The sequence below is a fragment of the Pseudorca crassidens genome, chromosome 2 (genome assembly GCF_039906515.1).
Source record: "Pseudorca crassidens isolate mPseCra1 chromosome 2, mPseCra1.hap1, whole genome shotgun sequence".
Lineage (NCBI taxonomy): Eukaryota > Metazoa > Chordata > Mammalia > Artiodactyla > Delphinidae > Pseudorca > Pseudorca crassidens.
Window position 1 is genome coordinate 102,272,728 of NC_090297.1, and position 22,472 is coordinate 102,295,199.

Sequence of the window (22,472 nt, forward strand, 5' to 3'; positions counted from 1 at the left end):
CAGCATTCTCATCTCTGCATTTCTCCACTGAATTCAGGCCAACCATTGATTCTCCAGTGTTGCCAACATGTCACACCACTTTACAAAGCCAGCATCTTACAGGCTCCGCTAATACCGCCCTAAGTGGATCTTAGGAGTCTCAGCCTGCCGGAAAATCAGTTCACTTCTGAGCCCTACCGTGACGAATATTTTCCCCCGTTTATTAGATAGCGATCTTGTCGATTTGGGAGATTCTTTTGCTCTGCCTATGAAATAGAACAGAGAGAGAGAGAGACCAGAGGGCAAAAGATAAAGGAGATATATACTGGCATCAGGGATTTTGTCAAGAGACACAGTGCCCAGGAGTAGACAGTTTTCCTGTTATACAAATGGAATAGTTTGATGACTTAATACAAGAAAATCCTAACAGGATTCTGATTTTTCATAATCATAAAGTCTGGGACTTGTCAGTTTTGAGGTTCCCAAAGTGTTAGTCTGATGGCAAAGTGGAACCAAAGAGGAGCCTTTCGAAGACATGATCTCATCAGCTAGGGGCTGCTCTGGGTCAGGGAGACTGGAGTGGCCCAGGAGACGGAGGGGCAGAGCAGCTATGAGGCACTGTCAGTGACAGAGGGAGGGCTGGGGTTTGCAGTAGAGGACCTGGATTGGGGTCCTGGCTCTCTAGAATACCAGACATGAGGCTTTAGATAATCACTTCACCTTCGTGAATCTCAGTTTTCTTGTCTTCAAAATGGGAGTATTAATATCTACTCTGACAAGATGGGCCAGAGACTCAAACACCATGAAATTCTTTTTCAGACAATAGAAATCTGCCCAAGGAGGATTTAGACAGTGAATTTGCAGGCCAAAGACCACAGACCTAGAATAAGGTCAGCACACATTAAGAAATCTGCTTTTCTTTTCCTTTTTCTTTTTTTTTTGAGAGTTGAATATTCCTTACTTCTTAGAACCTCGAGCTCCCTCAAATGAGCATTAATTCTAATTATGCTGCTAATTACTAATACTGCTTATTGAACCCTTGCTCTGGCCAGATTAGCTCTGTGTTACCCTCTCTATAGGTATTATCTCATGGAATCCTCAAACCATTCCTATCAGATAGGAATTTTACAGATAAAGAAGGAAGGAGTCAGAGAGGGGAGTTATCCATCCAAATTGGTCACAAAGCTAGGGGCAGAGACAGGATTTGGATCCAGAGCTAAATTTTCCGCAGGGCGAGCACTGGTTCTGAAGACAAGGGCAGGAGGATGGCTAATTCTGAACCAGTGTGACTTTCCTAGGCCATAAAGGGCGGAACGCTAAAGCATCTCTCTTCCTAGCAGCCTTGCCAGAAGGGAGTGGAGAAGAACCAAAGCTCTGTGTCTGCCGTGGCTCAGTGCTAGCCGGGCGGCAGGCTGAAGAAGGGTAATTATGATTCCAGCAGCCATATTTACGGAGCAGTTACTACTGCTTACCCCCAACTCATTTAACCTGTCTGTCCTGCTGTAAAACTTCCCCACTTTACAACTGGGTAAACAAGATGGATGGAAACTCCACTCTCCAAGTCTTACACTAGAAAGCCTCATGACCCCTCTTGTTTCTGCTGCTTTCTCTTGAGACTTGAGTCCAGGGATTATGTAAACGTTGCCTGTGTCACCCCCAGCGCCACGGCTAATAACCTTGCCAGAGAGCTGGTTTCTGCAAACTCACCTCTGGCAGCCTGCAGCGTACTTTGGACCTGTGTTGGTCTTTTCAATGGCTTGAGATGAGCTGAATTTGGATCCCTCCCCCTGGTGTGGTTATGGCGGTGGGGGGCACAGCAGTGGAAAAGGAGGAGAGATGGTTTTCTGCCACCGGGGAGTGGGGAGGAATGACTTGAGGCTGTGTAGACCTGGAGGCCCCATAACCTGCCTTCAGGCCAGAGAAGCATCTTTTCTGTCAGGACAGACTCACTCAGCAGCAGATTCGTAAGATTCCACGTGGGGCTTTGTTGGGAGGCAAAGACTGCCCAAGGGTACGCCTCACCCCTCACCGAAGGTGCCCATCTCAGCCGAGGCCACTGCGCTCACTGTCCTGGCTGCTTGCTTGGGCCCAGCCCTCAGTGTGGGCAACCCGGGCAGGAGATACCAAAGGGGGAGGGAGGAGGGACAGAGAGGATGGGAGGGAGAGGAGAAGAGGGGAGAGGGCTTCAGAAGGGGTGAGAAGAGAAGGGTGCAGGCAGCACAGACAGACACCAGATGAAGGTAGATGTTCAGTCTGCCTGCCGTGCGTCTCTGAGGCCCAGGCTGGGGATGGAAACTAGAGGCAATTCCAGAGGGGTGAGTCTTTAATATAGTCAGAAATGAAATAGGCAGGCCTGGACCAAACACCAGGTCCAGACAGAGCAGAAAAGGCTGCAGGCAAGCTCAGAAGCTGGGACCTTCCAGACTCGAGCGCTCTCTGGAGAAGTGGGGAGGGTCGGGAGAGGGTGGTTAGCTAGCAAGGCCAAGCCAGAGACCTTCCCCGAGGAACTCTTCCTACGGGGCTGAGCAGGGACGCGCCCTAAGTGGGGAGCCAGCGTCTTCTTTCACTGTCCCCGCCCTGCTCCGGCCTCTTCCTCCTCAGGGTGGGCCTGCCTGAGGCCAGCCCCAAAGCAGTCTCCATCCTTCCTCCCCACCCTTCAGCCCCTCTCATCCACTGTGCACGAAGGCCCCGAAGAGGTTTCTTCTGTGGTCCCAGGCCCACTGTGGACTGTCAGACCTCCAGAGCTGGCCTGTGAGCTGCCCTAAACCTGCCCCAAAGGGACATCTAGAACCATGCTTCTGTGGCCACTCCACTAGGAAGGATGTCGTACTTTAGATCTACCCATGCTCAATCAAACAAATAAAATAAGTTCTCAAGTGATGGGAAAACAAACAAAAGCAGAGTCTCAGTTTACTGCTCACGGACCATGGCCTGGTTTTGAGCAAAATGGCGACGGTGGCCTTCAGCCTCTTTCCCTCCCACTCAACCTCAATACACAGACACACCCTTGGTGACCCCCATATTTGACCTTCATGCTGGCAAGTGCCCCAAACCCACATGCTGCTCTAGCCGTCTAAGGTGCCTCACCCTGTGCAGCGCCCCATGTTCCAAATTTCCTAAACCCCTACCCGCTCCCTCCAAAATTAACCCATACTTCCCTTCCCCCACTCCCGTTGAGAGAGGAGGGAAGGGGGGCGGGGCACAACCATTAAAAGCATGACGGGGCTTCCCTGGTGGCGCAGTGGTTGAGAGTCCGCCTGCCGATGGAGGGGACGCGGGTTCGTGCCCCAGTCCGGGAAGATCCCACATGCCGCGGAGCGGCTGGGCCCGTGAGTCATGGCCGCTGAGCCTGCGCATCCGGAGCCTGTTGCTCCGCAACGGGAGAGGCCACAACAGTGAGAGGCCCGCATACCGTAAAAAAAAAAAAAAAAAAAAAAAAAGCATGACGTAGCCCTTGAGGATACGACATAAACTGGTTAGAACTGATTAGGCTCAAGATGGCGGAAGATTTGACTTCCAGTAGCCTCGTTATATGCTCACTGTAATACGTTAGCATATGCTACATGACACTCCCACAGGTGCCAGGATGGTCCTGACCGTAAAAGGCCAAAAAAGTGGGCAGTGGCTCAATTCCTGGAAATCCCCACCCCTCCCCCCAAATAGTTGCAATAATCCTCCACTCGTTAGCCTATGAAATGACCCAGCCCATAAAAACTAACCACCCCATACTTCGGGCCACTCTCGCTTTCTGAGATGGACGGCATTCTGTCTATGGAATGTGTGTCTCTCTCAATAAACTACTTTCACTTTACTATGGCTCACTCTTGAATTCTTTCCTCGGCAAAGCCAAGGACCCTCACTTGGCGGCCTGTCCCAGGGACTCACTCAAGACCTGGGCCACAACCGTCCTCTTTCACCTCATTTTCCTGCAACACCATTATACATATTTCAACAGCCAAACTGTGAGTCCTTCAGAAGGGAAAGAATATTAACTAACTGATCAACTACATTCCAGTCACGGTAATAAGCACTTTACAAACGGCATATCATCCACCTTATAACAACCCTCCGGGGTAGTTGTTGGTACCACCATTTTGTAAATAAGAACCTGAAGCTCAGAGGTTAAATAACATGCCCAAGGTTACACGGCAAAAAGTACAAGTGCCAACATCTCAAAGCCTTTTTTCACTTGGCTGCTCTCATTTTTAGTATTCTAAAGCTAGAGGGGGACAGACTTTATCCACTGTTGTATGCCCCAGAGCTGACTTAGTGCCAGCAAGTTACAGGTGCCAAATAAATGTTATTGAATAAATAAATAGGTGAATGAATGAGAGAATGAGAGAAATTGAAATGAACTTTGATGGCCATAAACTAATGGGTTAGTCTTCTCAGATAACATCCTTATGCATTTGGATTCTGAAGACAGCTCTGAAGCAATGGCTCCATTTTAGTGTGTGCCTTTCTTACCATTTCTAGAAAAACTGAAGCTCGTTCAGAGGAAAATGTCAGGATTGAAAGGAGATCCCAATCACTTATCACGAGTAAGAGTCATTGAGACTACCAGAGGAGAATACTTGGTGTTTAAATATTTGAAGGCTGGGTAGAGGGTACATGGAAGAGGAAGTGGGTTGTTGTTCCATGTTTCTCCAGGCCATTAGAATGAGGATCAAAAGTGGTACTATGATGCGGCTGATTGACCATCAGCATACTCTATTCTGTGCATACATTCAACAAGCACTTTTGGGTGTCACCTGCAACTGAGGCACAATAGAAGCTGTCTAAAGAAGGAATTGTATGGAAATTTTTATGCCTCTTTAAGAAAAGGAGTAAGAAGTTGCTTGGACTTCTCTTAGGGCCTTGAAAAAGGTGTTTACACACAAGGGGTCCTGAAGCTTAAGTTTTATTACCTTTTCAGTCAATCCACCCCTGATTCAGTCCCCTCTTCCCTGTCCACTCTCTCCTCCATTAGTAATCTTTTAATTTATTTAATGATTTATGTTTCCATTAAATAATAAGCAAATATGTGTAAATATTCATATCCTCCCTTTCTTAGATAAAAGGGAAAATGCTGTACATTGCTCTTTCTAACTTGAGTTAACATTGTATCCTGGAGATAACTGCACAGCAGTACATAGAATCACCTTCATTCCTTTTCACAGCTGCATAATGTTCCATTTAGTGGATATACCATAGTGTATTCAACCATTTCTCTACCAACAGACATTTGATTCATTTCCAGTCTTTTACTCTCTTAATGGGGATTCAGTGAGTGGCCTTGAGTATCATATTTAAATTTTTTGCCAACATATCTTTGGGATAGCATCCTAGAAGTACTATTGCTGGGCCAAAGGGTCAATGCATATGGAATTTTGTTGGATACTGTTGAGTTCTCTTCCACAGGGCCTGTAGTTAAAGGTCTCTCCTAATACCAGCCTCTCCCCCTATCTGCTGCTTCTTCACGCACTGCCCAGAAGTGTGGCCCAATAATTCCCCCTAGAGTTGCCAGTATCTAGGGACAAGTCAAAGAAGAGGGAGCATCTCAGGGTCACGTGATGGCAGATTGGGAAGGGCCCTGATGTGAGACATCTAGCGTGCAGAAACATTTCTAAACCCCCACCTGTCCAGGGCTGCCTGGAGTCAGTAGACTTCTATGATCTACCTTTGAGTTGCGAGATGATTAATAACAATATTAACATTAATCATTTGAATGATAATATGTGAATGGGTAAGGTCGGTAGCTGTATCAGATGTGCCTCCACAAGCCAAGGGAGTGGGGGAGAGGGCCTCCAGTCCCCAGGGCCGGAAGAAAAGAGCCTCGGCCCTTCTCTCCAGGGAGATCCTGCCATTCCTCATTTCTCTCAGCCAGTATGTTAACACTCACAGACAAAGCCAGTAACTTGGACAGCGGCTGCCAGGGGACTTAGCTTATTTATAGCACAAGCTACTCTTACCCTCACCCCTGTGAAAATTGTGTGAAGAGAACAACTCAGCAGGATGGGCCGCTGGGCCATCTGCGACTCTCTTTCCACTATAAACGCCTCACAGCTGCATGTCACCTGCTGAGCTCCCGTCAGTGTTGCTTGGGCACTTGAGCAGATGGCATTCAGGGTGCAGCCAGGGCAAGACCAGTGGAATCCCAACCCTCTGTCACCTCATCCCTTCCCAGAAACAGCCTGACGCCCAAACAGCCTTGAAGTCACCCTATGTGCTCCTGAGAGAATAAAGAACATTTCCGGGACTTCCCTGGCAGTCCAGTGGTTAAGACTCCATGCTTCCACCGCAGGGGGCGCCCGTTCGATCCCTGATCAGGGAACTATGACCCCGCATGCCACACAGTGCAGTCAAAACAACAACAACAACAACAACAACAACAACAGAAAGAACAGTTCCATGGCCAGAGTCTGCAGCTCATGAGGGTACAGATGGCCCTGAGGCATCACTGGCGGGTACCTCCATCTCTGAGGTTCTTTTAAGGCTTGCAGAGCCCAGGAACACAGCAGGAAGTGGCAAATTCCCACTGCAGCACGGAAGTACACGGGTGAGATCCATCAGAAACAGAGCAAGTACACTCCAGAATAGGCCTCCCTCTTGGAAAACTCAGAAGACCAATTTTATGCCCACATTTTGTCACTGATTCAACTATTGAATCAGGCCAATGCGATTTGTAAAATTTTAGGGTCATCCTCCATTGTAAACACGAAACAAAACAAATTGTTAAGAGCAGTCACGCCCCTTGTTCAGATCTGCCCATCTTAACTCAGGCAGCCAGGAGTCTCTCTCAGGCACTTGCAATAAGCCTGGGAGCTGTGAAGAAAAGGTAGCCAATGGATCCCACCTTCCATTGGTCCTACTCTTCCTCCTGACCCTAGCCCATCGCAGGGTTTCATGGGGTGATCTGCCCATCACCCACAGGAGTTGATTACTTACAGAGGCTTTCAGCCTAAAAAAGAAACTAAAAAGAAACCATCATTGGGACATCCCTGGTGGTCCAGTGGGCAAGACTCTGTGCTACCAATGCATGGGGCCTGGGTTCGACCCCTGGTTGGGGAACTAGATCCCACATGCGTGTGAACTCCTGCCTGCCGCAACAAAGATCTCACATGTCGCAACTGAGACCTGGAGCAGCCTAAATAAATAAATAAATAGAAAGAAAAAGAAACCATCATTGCTACATCTGGAACATGGCTGACAATGGTGATGGCGGCTATAGCCCGGGAAGGGAGGGCGGTATATAAAATCCCCACTCCTTCAGGTGTGAAAGCCTTGGGAGATAGAATTGTGACTTGAGGATTCAAGTAGTTACAGTCAGGATGGAAAGCCCAGGGAGCAACATCTCTTTCTTCCCAGGCTGGGCCCCGTGGATGGAAGAGTGCAGCTGGGGAGCTGAGGGACTGGCCTCAGGAGATCCCTGGCTTTAGGCTCTTTGCCGAGAGCTCAGCTGACCCATCCATGAACCACACCAGCCGAGAAGGGCACCCCTCTCTTGACTCTCAGCCCACTTGGTGTTTGCTCTCATCTCCTGGTTCTTAAATTCCTGATTTTGTACCCAGGATCTTTTATCTGCTCCTGGCTCCTTTGATTCGGCAAACCACCCAATTCTAGCCTTTTGGACTTAAAAGATCTCAGCTCAACCCACAGCAGTCCCCATTCCAGCCCCCAGAAATGAAGGACAGCATCCCACCCCGACAGCTCGGCTCCCCTGATGCCCCTCCCCCAAAAAGGCAGATGGGAGGGTCCACTCTCAGGTCTTTTGTAGATGAGGCCTGTGCCCTGAGATGTTGGAACACTGGGTCTGAAACCGAGTGCCCCTAACACCGAGTGCCCCTGCTAAACTTATGATTAACCTCTCTATCCAAAACTTTATTCTCTTTCTTGTCCTGCCCCCAGTTCCCCTCCTGATTGAGAAGTAGCAAAGAAAAGGAGGAGATTAAAACTGAGCAGGACCCTGCAGGGCCTTCCCAGATACAAAAGCCCCTCCGTGTCCCGTTTCTTGTTTGTAGAAAAAGGTTTTAGTCTCCTAGACCTTCCCTGAGTTCCAAAGAGTAGATTCAAGCAGTTACTGATTAGGGAAGTGAGGGAATGCAGAAACAAAGGGAAAGCATTCGGGAAAATAGTTCAGCGTCCTCAAGGGATACACCTAACAATCTGACGCAGGTCTTTGAGTGGTTCTTCAGGAGCTAACACCCCCCACACCCAGGCAGAGGATGGTGACTACGTGCTGACCACAAGCACGGAGACATCAGACTGGTTGGAACCAGAAGATTGGTCATTAAGATTCCTGAAATACCAACCTGTTACCTCACTATCAAGCAATCAGAAGAAAGTCATGCCCCCTGCAACCCTCACCCCAAATGTTGCCTTTGAAAGCCTTTCCTTGAAAGCCACTGGGGAGTTTGTGTCTTTTGAGTATGAGCTGCCTGTTCTCCTTGCTTGGCAACTGCAATAAACACTGTACTTTCCTTCACTACAACCTGGGGTCAGTAAATCGGCTCCACACTGTGAAGAGGACCCAAGTTTCATTCAATAACAGGACCCCACGCTACAGGGTAGAAGGGGAGCATCAGACCCCGAAGAAACCAAGCCTGGAGGGATGGGCTTCCTGACCCATCCTCAGAGCAGACTCCTGGACCTTCAGATCTCAAGAGGCTCTAAGATCAGGGCTAAGTCGGACTCTTAGCTCTGCAGTGAAAAATTCATGATGTCCGTGATGGCATCCCTCTGTGTGGTTCCCTGCCTCTGTGTGTCACTCTTGTGGAAAGGGAAAGTTGCCTGCCATTCCAGTAAACAACAAATGTCGCCCACCATCAAGCCATCAGCCTCTGCAATTACCCTACCCACCCACCCACCCACCACAGTGTACCCGGAGGGGAATTCAGGATGGAGAAAAGCAGGAAATATTCTGTGCTCTGGATACTGGCCCAAGCTAGTTACGATGCATATCTAAGGAATAATTTCAGTGAGCTCAGACTCTTGCATCTTCCCATTCAAAGAAAAGCACTAAAATCATTACTTTGGGATGTCTGTTTTCTGGGATTAGCAGTAATCTTTTGATGTTCCACCACATGGCTTGCTTTTTTTTTTTTCAGCAAAAATTCCTATATATCCTGTCTGTCTCCTCCCTTACCTCTGAGTTCAGTACCTCAGAGCTATCTGAGAGGCTGCCTCCTGGGCTCTAGTCCTCAGTGAAGGGCCCCAAATAAAACGTAACTTGCAAGTTTTAGGTTGTGTGTTTCTCTTTGGCTGACACACTCCTTTCCTTCCAGGCCCCTCTCAGGGAAAGGCAGGCTCCCTTTCTCCTCCTGATCCCTCAGCAGCCAGAGAGTACATACTCCAGACCCCTAGTGCTTCCCATGTGCCAGCCTCTCTTTTAAGCACTTGACCCATATAAGCTCCTTTAACCCTCATAACAGCCCTATGAGGCAGACACTGCTCATGTCCTTATTTTATAGATGAGGACGTTGAGCCACAGAGAGAGAAAGTAACTTTTCCAAGACCATCCAACTGGTAAGTTGCAGTCAGGATTCAAACCCAGGAAATGTAGCCACTATGCAGAGTCTAATGGAAAACATCTGGCATATAATAGGTGTTTGGCAAACGGTAGCAGGATTAATATATTACCTCAGCATAGCCTCAACTCTTCTACCTTTTTACTATGTAACATTGGACTGTGAAAAAGAGGTCGCTTGGTAAATGGCCAGTTGTAGTCAAGTCAGGGATACAGAACTACACAAAGTGATTGGCCAGTTCTAGTCAAATGGTCCGTTCTAGTCAAGTCAGGGTTACAGAACTACACGAAGTGATTCTGAGTGCCTGACCTTTGGCGGTCCTGTATTTCATACGGGCTGGTCTGTCTAAAGACCCATAACAGATAGTAATTTCTAATTTTGCTGAGGCACAAATCTGAATCATAGATACTATTTGGAAGTGAGTTTATGGGCACTGGTCTCTCAGTGAGTGAGTGAGCTGAGCCACCTGCTTGGTACCTGCATCACATCATGGGTTTATCATCCTTTATCTGCTGTTGTTCACATAGAGCCTCTTGTGATAACAAAAACTGATGTTTCCTTCTGGAAAATGGATGTCACGAGAGTTACAACTGCTGGTGCCAGTGATGGAGACAAAGAGATTTTTAAAAATTATCATTCCTTCCTCAAAATAGGAGCTATGAACAAATTAAGGAGTAGAAAATGAAGTTGTCAGTGACTCAGGTCCGTGCCATGAACAAGTTCACCATAAGCTCTGTATAAAACCTAAGAATAAGCAATTTGTGAATCTCTACAAATATCTGTCTGGAAAATTGTGTGAAAGATGAAAAGGTGTGGCCTTGAGGTGTGAGAAAATGTAAAGGGAACAGGAGACCTGATAGAAATGATATGCCACGGATATCTTTGCAAGTTTGAGAATTTACCAAGATCTGGGGATATAAGCTTTGTGAATGCAAAGGATCTGCTCAACTTAAGTACAATGCTTGGTGGGAGTTGGGATGTCAACTGAAAGAAAACGCACAGCGTAAGAATTGTGAGTTAAGTTTTATTCAGAGAACATACGGAGGGCTATAGCCTGGGAGACAGCCCCTCAGACAGTTCTGAGGAACTGCTCCTGAGACGTAAGGAAGGAGTCAGGATATACGTAAACTTTTTTGCTGAGGAAGGCATGTAGTCAAGCATCAAAAGATTACCACTCATCACAAAGAACAGACATCTCAAGTTAATGATTTTAGCGCTTTTCTATGGATGGGAAGATGCAAAAGTCTGGGGTCGTTTGAAATTTTTCCTTAGATACACATCTTATCTAAGGGCCAGTATATCCAAAGTACAGAATGGTTCCTGTTTTTCTCCACACTAAATTCCTGTCAGGGTGCACTTGCATTACCGGTGTTGACTACAGTATCTAATGGCTTGATCCTTGTAGAACTGGAATGGCAGGCAACTTTTTTCCTTTACACATTTTTTTTTCTTTTTCTTTTTTTTTCCCCAGGGAAGAAAGCAAATGGGAGCATTTGAGGGTCCCATGATGAAGTATCCTGAGCTAAAACATTTCATATCCCTTCCCCTGACACAGCCAAAGAGTCAGTCCGACCCTCCTCCCCAGCTTCCCACATGCCCAAGGTAGTTCGGGAACCCGCTCTCAGATTGTCAAGTTCTAGTTTGATTGTTCTATAATGGGCTTCAGTTTTCCTGAATCCCTTGCCCTGCCTTACCTTCTGCTCTCCTACCTTCAGTGTTTCTATGGGCATTTTCTTTCTTTCTTTTTTAATAAATTTATTTATTTATTTTTGGCTGCATTGGGCCTTCGTTGCTGCATGCGGGCTTTCTCTAGTTGCGGCGAGCAGGGGCTGCTCTTCGTTGCGGTGCACGGGCTTCTCATTGCGGTGGCTTCTCGTTGCAGAGCGTGGGCTCTAGGCACATGGGCTTCAGTAGTTGTGGCACGCGGGCTCAGTAGTTATGGCTCACGGGCTCTAGAGCGCAGGCTCAGTAGTTGTGGCGCACGGGCTTAGTTGCTCCGCGGCGTGTGGGATCTTCCCGGACCAGAGCTTGAACCCGTGTCCCCTGCATTGGCAGGCGGATTCTTAACCACTGTGCCACCAGGGAAGTCCCTATGGGCATTTTCAATATAGAAAGGGTCTTATCAGAGCAGCTTCTAGTCAGGCCTGATATTTAACTTTCTGAGGACCAGTATTCATGGCATTAAGGAGGAAGGGTAAGAGCAAAGGCATCCCCAGAAACAAGGACAAACAGTGAGCTATTATACACAAAACTGGTCCCTTTGCCATTCTCACCAAGCCAAAAATAAATTTCCTGAAACCATTGACTAGCAGTCAATTAAGTTAAATATCTAATTAAAACAGAACTGGAACTGTTTTACAATTAAACACTTCAACTATTTGCCAATCCGAGCATGGTGAAATTGGGGGTTCTAACAGAGTAGCAGCAGCAAATAAAATAAAAACAGGTCTCAGCAGAAATAAATGTAAAGTCTCATTTCTAAGGAAAATGCACATACGGTCACTTTAAATCCACCCTGGTGGATGCTTGATGCTTTGAAGCTGGAGACCATGCCCGGAGCATACGTAGGAGAGGCACCATTGTTCAGAAGTGGGCTAGCACGGCCCAGTGTTTCCAGACGTGGTCGGTCCTGATAGGACAAGGAGAACGCAATACGTGGAATTCAAGTAGGGCTGCCAGAGGACAACAAAGTCTCTTTTCAGTTTAAATATGTCCCCAATATTGCATGGGACATACTTATACCAAAATTGTCTTTGCTGTTTACCTGAAATTCAAATTTAACTAGGCATCCTGTATTTTTCGCTCAGTTTAGCAACCCTAAATCCAAGATATGCAAGTAACCCCCATGACCCAGAAGAGTAGCTGGGAGACAAACAGAAGGGCATCCTGGAGTGGCTCAAGTTCCGTGAGGGTGTTGTATGAACATCTGGGTCCCCGTTTTTTCATCTGTAGAATGGGGAGATGGACACTTGCTGTGCAGAGTTGTTGTTAAGTATCATCAGCGGAGTCACAAGGCACCTGACTGTCACTTTTATGTATTCAGTAAATAGTAGCTGTTATGGCATGCAGAGGGTCTGTAGCCAGTGAGCAGCACACAGTAGGCCCTCAATACGAGTTAGTTCTTATCTCTAAAGCAAAGAGAGCTGATAGGTAAGCGTAAGCATCATTTATGGGTACCTACTATATACCAAGTACTTTATAACATTTTCTCACTTCAGCCTCATAATAACCCTACTAAATAAGTATGATGATCACCTTTTCAAGGGTATGGACACTGAAGCTCAGAGATTTAATTTAAATTTAAATTAATGTTACACGTAACGTTACATAGGAGGCAAAGCTGAGCCCCAAACCTGCTTAACTCCAAATCCTGTACTCTTTTCTCTGTATCATCCTGTCCCACATCACTGGATTCCAGGCAGGCATAATCCCACTAGAATAACACATTATCTTGTTCGCCAGAGAACTGGCCTCTTCTTAACCTCTTCACCTGAAGGGTTTTCATCTCCAATTATTGGAGGATTTCCTTTTCCTGCGGGAACACAGCTACAGTCTCATGTGAGGTCAGTGAGAAATGGATTGGGAATTTTTGAAACTCACTTTACTGTCAACCTCACTGATATGCCTCTTTTGCATTAAGTGACAGATAATTGTAAAACGTTAAAATCAGAAAATAACATAATCCTTTTGGGTGGCTGGCAGGAAATTAAAGAACTATGGATTCTTTACATGCTTCTCTCAGGTCCCGTTCTATCCTCACCACACACCCCTCCCTGTTTTCTAATGAAACCAGGAAGGCCTCTTGCTCCTTTCTGCTTAGGAGACTGACTAGTGAGAACAGAAAATAAAATGATGGACAGGAAGGCTGCAGAGCTGGAAAAAGAGATGTTTTAGAGGGTGACACTCAGAAGTCAGTGTCTATTTTAGCAACACAAGGAATCCTAGTTGGAGGTCCCACTCAGGAAGGAAGAATCCCTCCCTTTGAGGGCAACCACGGTGTGGGGAAAACAGGACTTAGTGTTATTTCTTGCAAGACTGAAGGCATCAGAGACTGGGGGGAATACTTATGAGCAAGTGACATGCCAGCCACGCCCAGAATGGAAAGTCAAGACACAAAGCCGAAGCCGTCCATAGGAGAGAGAAATTCCTGTCGATCGTATTTAAACTACTTCTCCCTTCACTGACATACCAGTTGCCTAAAGCATCAGGATGTGGAGATGCAGCCTCAGTGACGGCCAGGTTTTCTCAGTATGTGCGTTCCCAGTCAGATTTTACTTTCAACCTCTTTTTTTTTTTTAATCGATCAAAACACCCCAGTGCTTTGGGATTGCACCCTAAACCTACTGAATTTTGTATTGTAATTTTGACCTGGCAGACAAAGAAGAACATTTCCCCCTTGCCCTTTATGACAGTAAGTTCCTGGAAAGGCACTTGACTGTCTCAGTTGGCTTTTCACTGAAACTTACCCTTTCCCTCTTTTCTTCTGTCTGCCTCTCCAATCTCTTTCTTTTTCACTCTCCTACTTTGTCAGCAAAACTTGTCTTTACCAGAGCAACCCCCGTGGACTACACATTCCCTTTCCAAGCCATGTCCGAGCTGGTTCCATCTTCTCACTGGACCCCCTCTTTCATATCATTCATCCTTGGCTCACTGATAAATCAGCCAACGTCCTGCAGCCCATCTCTGGGTCCCACTCCTCCGGCACAGGTGGAGGCCCAGCCCCTCTTCTGCACTCCTGGATCTGAGATCTGGTCACGTGAATGCTGAGTTTACGTCTGAATGTCAGTGCAGAGCTGTTTACATGTCTGCAGGCCCAAGGGGGCTTATTTGCACAGAGCTCTGACCTAAGCAGAGCTGGTTACAAACCCCAGGGGCCCCCTGAGGGCATCCTAGGCCTCCCCATTTAGGGCGCTGTGGAGAACCATGGTTGCCCAAGTCAGGTTGCAGCTTCCAAAAACAAGCCTTCTGACTTGCTACGAAGCCTTTCCCCTTGTTTATGTCAGCAGGTTCTCGAGTTGGAGATTTCCCGGTGGGGCTAGAGCCTTCGCTGCAGAACTCTGTCATGTGTCTATGAGTGAGGCAGGTTCTGAGGCACCCTCTTAGACCACATCTCTGAGCTCCCACTCAGAGCCAGATGTGAAGAGACAGATCGGCACCATAATGTCTGGGGCTTTCCAGACACTGCTTTCTTTAAGCCAGTGATTCTGTAGCTGCCCCGAGGGTGCATGAAGAAAGCTGAGCTCTCTTTATATCTGTTTAAAGGGATTCTGAAGCCGTAGCAATTTGGCACCCGGCTTGTTCTTTTGCAAAGGTTGCAGTAAGGAATTGTAATTCTCTTTTTGTTTTTCTGTGGGCATAATGGGTCTACTTCATGCTTCCAACGTGTGGCTGGTATGAAAGGGAAAAGTATCTAGCACAGGACCTTGATTTGGGTTCCTTGGGTTGGGAGTAGTGAGGAGTAACGTTCACAAACATTGAATAGATAATATTCAGTTTCTCTCCATAAACAGGTGATGGTGGTGGTAGCGGTCCTGGTGCTGGTACTGATGGGGATGAGGTTGGTGGTGGAGGAAGAAGTGGAAAATGAGGATGATGAGGAAAGTGTGGGGAGGGGGGTAGAGACGAGCAGACTGCAGAGAACACAGCCCAAGGGTGGATGTTGGGGGTGAGACGGTGTTGAGGAGAGAGAGAGAGATCAGAGAGGAGCAGCGGTGAGAGCAGTATGCAGGGCGCTCAAACTGCTAGAGAGGGAGGGGAAGGCAAAACTGGAAAGGCAGGAGAACCGGGGAAGCAGAGTGAGCCTTAAGGATCAGCAGTTACTCAGCCCAGATGATAACCGATGTCAAGCTGCTGCAGAGGGACTCTGACACGTTTCTGTCATTATTGCTTCTGATTCTGAGATCTTGACTTGAAGTTTGCCCAAAGAGCATTCCCTTCCACTAGCTGCCCCATCAACTCTGATTTTACTAGCATTCAAAATTATAAAGTTTTTGTGGACAGTGGCTGGATCTGAGATGAGACAAATACAGTAATTTCTCACAGAGCCTCCTAGTAACAAGGTCACTCGGAGAGAGTTAGATCATCTGTAGGTATCATTACTCTTTAGCACACTTTGTCACCTGTAGGTACAGAAAGAAATACCAAGGAGGGCTACAGAGTTTGTAAGCTTATTTACAAAGCAGAAACAGAGTCACAGACTTAGAGAACTAACTTATGGTTACCAGGGGGAAGGGTGCAGGGGACGCATAGCTAGGGAGTTGGGGATTGACATGTACACACCACTATATTTAAAAGGGATAACCAACAAGGACCTACTGTATAGCACAGGGAACTCTGCTCAATATTCTGTAACAACCAAACTGGGAAAAGAATTTGAAAAAGAATAGAGACATGTACATGTATAACTGAATCACTTTGTTGTACACCTGAAACTAATACAACATTGTTAATCAGCTATACTCCAATATAAAATTAAAAGTTAAAAAAAAAAAGACAGAAAGAAAGAAAGACCAAGGAGGACTACAGAGCTTTGTACCCAATACCTGCTGGCAGAGAAAAAGCATGGACTTTGGAGTCATATAGATGAGAGTTCAGATTCCAGGCTTTCATTTCCTAGTTATTCATACTCTTTAAGCCTGACTTTCCTCAGCCATGAAATGGGAGTAATAACACGTATCTGACGGAGCTGTGCAGATCAAATGAGACAGGGCCTGACACATAGTCATTTTTTTTGATGCTCATACCATTTCCAGCAGGGGGTCTAAGGTAACATAAAGACGCTTGCCGGAGGCAGTTTTATGCTAACTTTCTGCTTCTCCTCGTTCTAGCTCTCAGCCAGAACCAGTAGGCGCTTCCTGTCCCAAACATTTTTCACGAGCCATATTTTCACTTATTAAGAATCATCTTGATTCCTGTGACTTAGGAATAACAAAACTTCAGACATCAAAACAACCATTTAAAAAAAAGAGAGAGAAGATTTAAGCTCTCAACTGGTTGTTTTTTCAAACGCTGCCCAACTGTTTTTTTCCACTGAATGGACTGAGATTTTGGTTGACTTAACCATGTGAAGAGATTCTATAACAGTTTTTTTTACACTGTCGGATGTTTTCCTTGATGTCCAGCCCAAGTGCTTTTTGCCTATGTCATTCCATTACTCCTACTTACGCCGTCTGGTACCTGAATAAACATCTAGATCCCACCACTTGAATCTGTTCCTTTCAAATATTTACAAACCATAGTCATGACTTCATATAGTCCAATCCTATACATATTTAATTTTCCTTGATAAACAAGCCCTAGTTTCCCTACATCATTTATTTCTTCTTCTGAAATCTTTCCAAAGTTGCTTTTGCCTTAAGGAGATGCCTCTGAGTGGACTGTTATCAAACAGACGCTAAAAAATAGTTGTTCTGGAACCTGGGGTATGTCTTAAAAGTACGGATTCCATGACCTCATTGCCAATGATTCCGATTCATGGTTCTGGGATATGGGACCCTGGAATGCGTATTTTAACCACCCATACCTCCCCTTACACAATCTCCAGGTAATTTTGATGTGGGTTCCCTGTAGACCCCCCCTTGCAAGCAGTGTCACATCATAGTTGATACAGTAACGTGACGTATAAGCCATTAGGTTCCTGCTTTCTGATTTGCAATCCCATTCAAGCCTATCTTCCTTAGGTTACACCAAGATCGCTTTGATTAGTGTTTGCGTATTCCTAAACCCTTCAGTCAAATACCTCATTTTGGTTTACAACTGCAGATAGCTAAGCATATCCGTTAGAGACAGATTTTACCCGTTTAAGTTCTAGAGGTTTCTCCCATTTCCCTGCTCCTCAGGTTCTGGGTTGAAGGACAGGAAAGTATGAAGGGTGGATTTCACTGCCACCACCATGTTCTAGAAATCTAGCAATTTTGCATCCCGTAGGATTACTCTTCAAATCTCTTTTTTTATACAACTGTGACTCCAGTTAATAATCATAATTCTTTATTGTCCTCATCCCCCTCACTGTCCCTTACATGTCCCCCATCCGGCTGCAAGCACTTCTAGGTCAGGCCTGTGTAACTCTGAGTCCCCTGCACCAAGCAATGCCCTTCACATAGGAGCTTGACAAATATGTACTGAACACACAAATGAGGGAGTGCCCCTAACCTTCAATATCCGGTTGGTGAGGAAGTAGGAAGCTGAACATATACAAAAAAAAACCATTTGCAAACAATTAGGCCCAAGTCAGTATTTCAGTGCATAAAATCATGCAGCGCTCCTGCCCCCTAGATATTTACACTTCTTTTTCCCAGCACACATACTCCTGAGGGTCACAGACTGCCCTCACCAGGCATAAAATGTGTGCACATGTGGTGTGTGTTTAATCTTCTCTAATGAGAAAAGTAACCGAGAATTACTTAGGACCGCTAATAGTATTACTCCACCCCAATAAAGACTAAATCATTCTGGAGTTACTATGGGTAGAGTCTCTCAGACATGTGGATTGAGTAGGAAAGTTTCCCTCAAACAGCTGCTCAGTTGCTGGGGTAAAACCCACGAAGCCAGGATTAGAGGAAGGCGAGGAGGCCAAGTCACACAAGTGCAAGGTCAGATTGTGTCTTTATTTAACTTTTTGATCATTTGTACGTATTTTTCATGAATTTTTATTTTTTTAAAATATTGCATTAATCCTGAAGTTGCTCTCCTTAGCATTGACCGAAAGGAGTTGAAAACGTATGTCACACAAAACCTTGTACACAAATGTTTATAGCCGCTTTATTCGTAACTGACAAAACTTGGAAGCAACCAAGATGACCTTCAGTAAGTGAAGGACAAATAAACTGTGGTACAACCAGACAATACAATGTTATTCAGCCCTAAAAAGAAATAAGTTATCAAAGCATGAAAAGACATGGAGGAACATTGAATGCATATTATTAAGTGAAAGAGGCCAATTTGAAAATGCTACGTACTGTATGATTCCAACTATATGACAACTGGCAAAGTCAAAACTATGAAGACGGTAAAAAGATAGAGGTCGCCAGGCATCAGGGAGAAGGGAGGGATGAACAGGTGCAGCACAGAGGATTTCTAGGGTCATGAAACGACTCTGTATGATACTATGGTGGTGGATACACATCATTATGTATTAGTCAAAACCCCTAGAATATACAACACCAAGAGCAAACCCTAATGTAAATTATAGACTTTGGGTGGTGATGATGTATCAGTGTAGGTTCATCAGTTGTAACAAGTGTACCACTCTGGCTGGGGATGTTGATTATGGGGGAAGCTATGCATGGGTAGGGTCAGGGCATATATGGGAAATCTCTATACCTTCTGTTCAGTTGTGCTGTGAACCTAAAATTGCTCTAAAAAAGAAAATCTATTTAAAAAATTGCTATGGGATATCATTTATTTTGATTACTGAAGCTTCTTTTGTTTTTGTTTTTTTTGCTACCCCCCCCCCAAAATTTTATGCCTACTCCTATTGCCAGAGGCCCTGGGGGGGGCAGGGTCTGTCTTCCAGTACCTGTGTTGCGGGGGATACTCAGAGTCCCTCTGCAGCAGCTTGACATCGGTTATCATCTGGGCTGAGTAACTGCTGATCCTTAAGGCTCACTCTGCTTCCCCGGTTCTCCTGCCTTTCCAGTTTTGCCTTCCCCTCCCTCTCTAGCAGTTTGAGCGCCCTGCATACTGCTCTCACCGCTGCTCCTCTCTGATCTCTCTCTCTCTCCTCAACACCGTCTCACCCCCAACATCCACCCTTGGGCTGTGTTCTCTGCAGTCTGCTCGTCTCCCTCCTCTCTCCCCTCCACTCACATCTGCCTTGTTTTACAATGGAAGAAGCTCTTTAACACCTGTGAGATCCTGTCATCTGGGCAGGGAAGGACATGCTCACTGGCTGAATCATCAACACAGCACCCCCATGGAAAAAGGTCCCAAATCCCCTATAGCTCTCTTTTCTGTTTCCTTCTCTCAAAAGGGTCCCTTGGACCCCGCAAAGAGGCTGTAGAACAAGAATATGGGCTGCCTGCCCCGGCTGACCGCAGGGCTCAGACGGTCCCATCCCTCGTGGCTTCCCACCCACCGCGTGTTGGGCGCACACTCAAAGCCACAAGCTCTGATGATTGCCACACACCCATCTCTGTGCTGCTCGCATACGACAGAGAAACAGAGGCACTGGAAGATGATGTCAGATCGATGAAACACATAATCAATCAGGGACAAAACAGAGGTTTCAACCTAAGTTTTTTGACCCGCAGTCCTGCATTCGTTCCATTATTCCATGAACTCCACCCTTTACTGCCCCTGACCCCCTCACACCCACCCCCTGAAAAGTCACTTCAGCCCCTGATCAATTGGCATGGGTGGGCCAATAGTGATGGTTGTAAATAGCAGATTTTAGGCTTGATAAGTTCAAGGCACTCTTCAGGTCCCCATAGACACATGCACCCACTGATAGAAAAATTCTCTCCCACTTTTCCCCTCTAGTCTGAGTTTCTTAACCAAATTTTCTCCAGCTCCTCTACAGAGCCTTTTACAAATTCCCACTTGCAACACTGCTGAAGGATGAAATGTATTGATGCGCTCTCTCAGATGGTGCTGTGAGCTTTAAAAACACAGACATGACACCAGTGAGTATGTGCCTGTATCATATTTCTCAGCTGAACATCCTCAGAAGCTGGGGAGGTTACTTTTCCACTCCAGCCTGCATGCTCTGTGGTCCCTGAGCTGGTGGGAGGGCAGAGTCCTGTAGAGAGGCCATTGTTTTCCTTGCCTTTGCTGATAGCATGAGATCAGCTAAATGATGATGGCTGATCTCCAAGACCAAGTGAAAGAGCAACTAGGGGTACAGTAACGGGAAGCTGTAAATTGTAGAAGATATTTGTAATCTAACCAACGTAAGTCATGCCTTTCCTGGGAAATTGAAGTACTGATTGCTTACGAGCCTAATGGGTTTTGAGGTCCCAGTAAATGTGTGGGGGTGGATGCCAGGAGCAAGCAATCATTGTGACCACAAGCCACCTCAATCCATATCTGAGATCCCCACTGAGAATGACTGGAAAGGTTCCAGGCTCTGGCAGCCCTAAAGCCATTCAGATTTGGGAGGGCCTGGGGAATGCCGACCTCGGTGTTCTCTGGGTGGCATCAATTACAACACAACCTTTTCTCAAACACTGATATAGGTGCTTTCCATATGTCATCTCGGTGAATCCTCACCACCACACTACTGGGGCGGGTGCTATTATGCCCCTAAAAATGGAGAAACTGAGACTCAAAGAAATTACGATCATGCATCTATTAAGAGGTAGGGCAAAATCCAAACTCAGTTTTGTCTGATTCCAAAGCAAACGCACTTAACTACCCAACTCTGTCGGCATCAGGGCTCTTGGGCCCCAAACACACCAAGCATCCCTAGCTAGAAGTCACCTTTCCTTCATTCATTCAGTATTCAACAATACTTAGTGAGCATCTACATCGTGCCAGGCCTTTTGCTAAGTATTCAGGCTTTGCTGATGAAAGAGACAGGGACCATACCTTCGTGGAACTTGAAATCTAATGGGTGAGTGTCAGGACTGCACTTAAGGTTGGACAGGTTCGGCCCTGCACAAAGGCTCTTGGCCAAGGTGGGTGAGTGGGTACTGAAACCCAGTTTACATTCCTCTACATGCCCACAGAACTGCATCTTCCAGAGGAAGCAATTTTTAACTATATTCCCAAAGCATTATATGGGCTATCTGGAAGTGCCCACCTTCCCTACCCGTTTCAAGTTCACGTCTCTCTAAAAGAGCCCCATGACAACCTTCAGTGTCCAGGGAACGTGAATCTGCACGAGGCCAGACTCTGGACAGTAAGGAGGTCAATAGAAAATCCAAAGAAAATGTAGCCTGATCCACGTGACCCCCACCAATGAAGCCCACACCTACGTTCAGGGAATCCTGGCTAATCAACCATGACTTGAATTAATTCCCCCAAGAAAAATGCCTGGATGAGGAAATATTCACACAATTCCCAAAGATAGTACCTCCACCTCTGCAGAGGACTGAACCCTTGCTTGGCTCTGGACCTACAGACCTTCTGCCCACACTGTCAGGCCCAGGGGAGCTGTAAGGAAGTCTTCCAGAGATACTTTTTGCAGGGAACAAATGCGAAGAAAGGTCAAGGTGACATGCAGTCCAAAGCCCAGTAATTGGAGGAGAGTATCTCTATTAGCAGAAACAGAGGCTAAACCGTGTGCCAACTTTTCAGTTATAATCATATAAGGGTTTATATTTAAGGAACCTTCATGTATGAGATATTGTAATTCTTCCAAAAACCCTGATATGGTTCCCTTTTGATAGATAGGAGCTGACACCCGGAGAAATCATTTGGCCAAGGTCACGTAGCCAGGAAGTAGAGCTAGAAAGTGGCAAATGAGGGTCCACTTGACTCAAAGACACCTGATTAAGCTGTGTTCCAGCTTCGAAGGAGCTGTCCTCAGCCCTGATATAAAGATAAGGGAAGTGAGATAAAGGGAATGAGGCCAAGCAGCAGTGAGGCCAATGGAGAGAAGGGAAAGAAGAGAGAAGCAAAGGTAGCCGAGGGCGGGCCCTAATAACTTCTCATAGAAGAGAAAGCAATACGTTATTACAAGGAGCTACAAATGGAGTTCACTGGTCTCGGTATCCAGGGCAGAAAACGTCCGAGCGGGAAGGACCTTTGGGTTTTTCGGGGGTTGCTTCTGATTTCAAGTTATTTATTTATTTATTTGGCTGCACCGGGTCTCAATTGCGGAATACGGGATCTAATTCACTGACATGGAAACGAACCCGGGACCCCTGAACCGGGAGCATGGAGACTTCACCACTGGACCACCAGGGAAGCTCCCAGAAAGGACCTCTATGGCTTCATCCAGTCCCTCCTTTTACAGCCAAGGGAACAGAAGCCCTGAGATGACTAGTGTCTCCCCCAGGGCTCCCCAGGCTATCCCGAAGGCAGAGCCGCGGCCTGGCCCCGGGG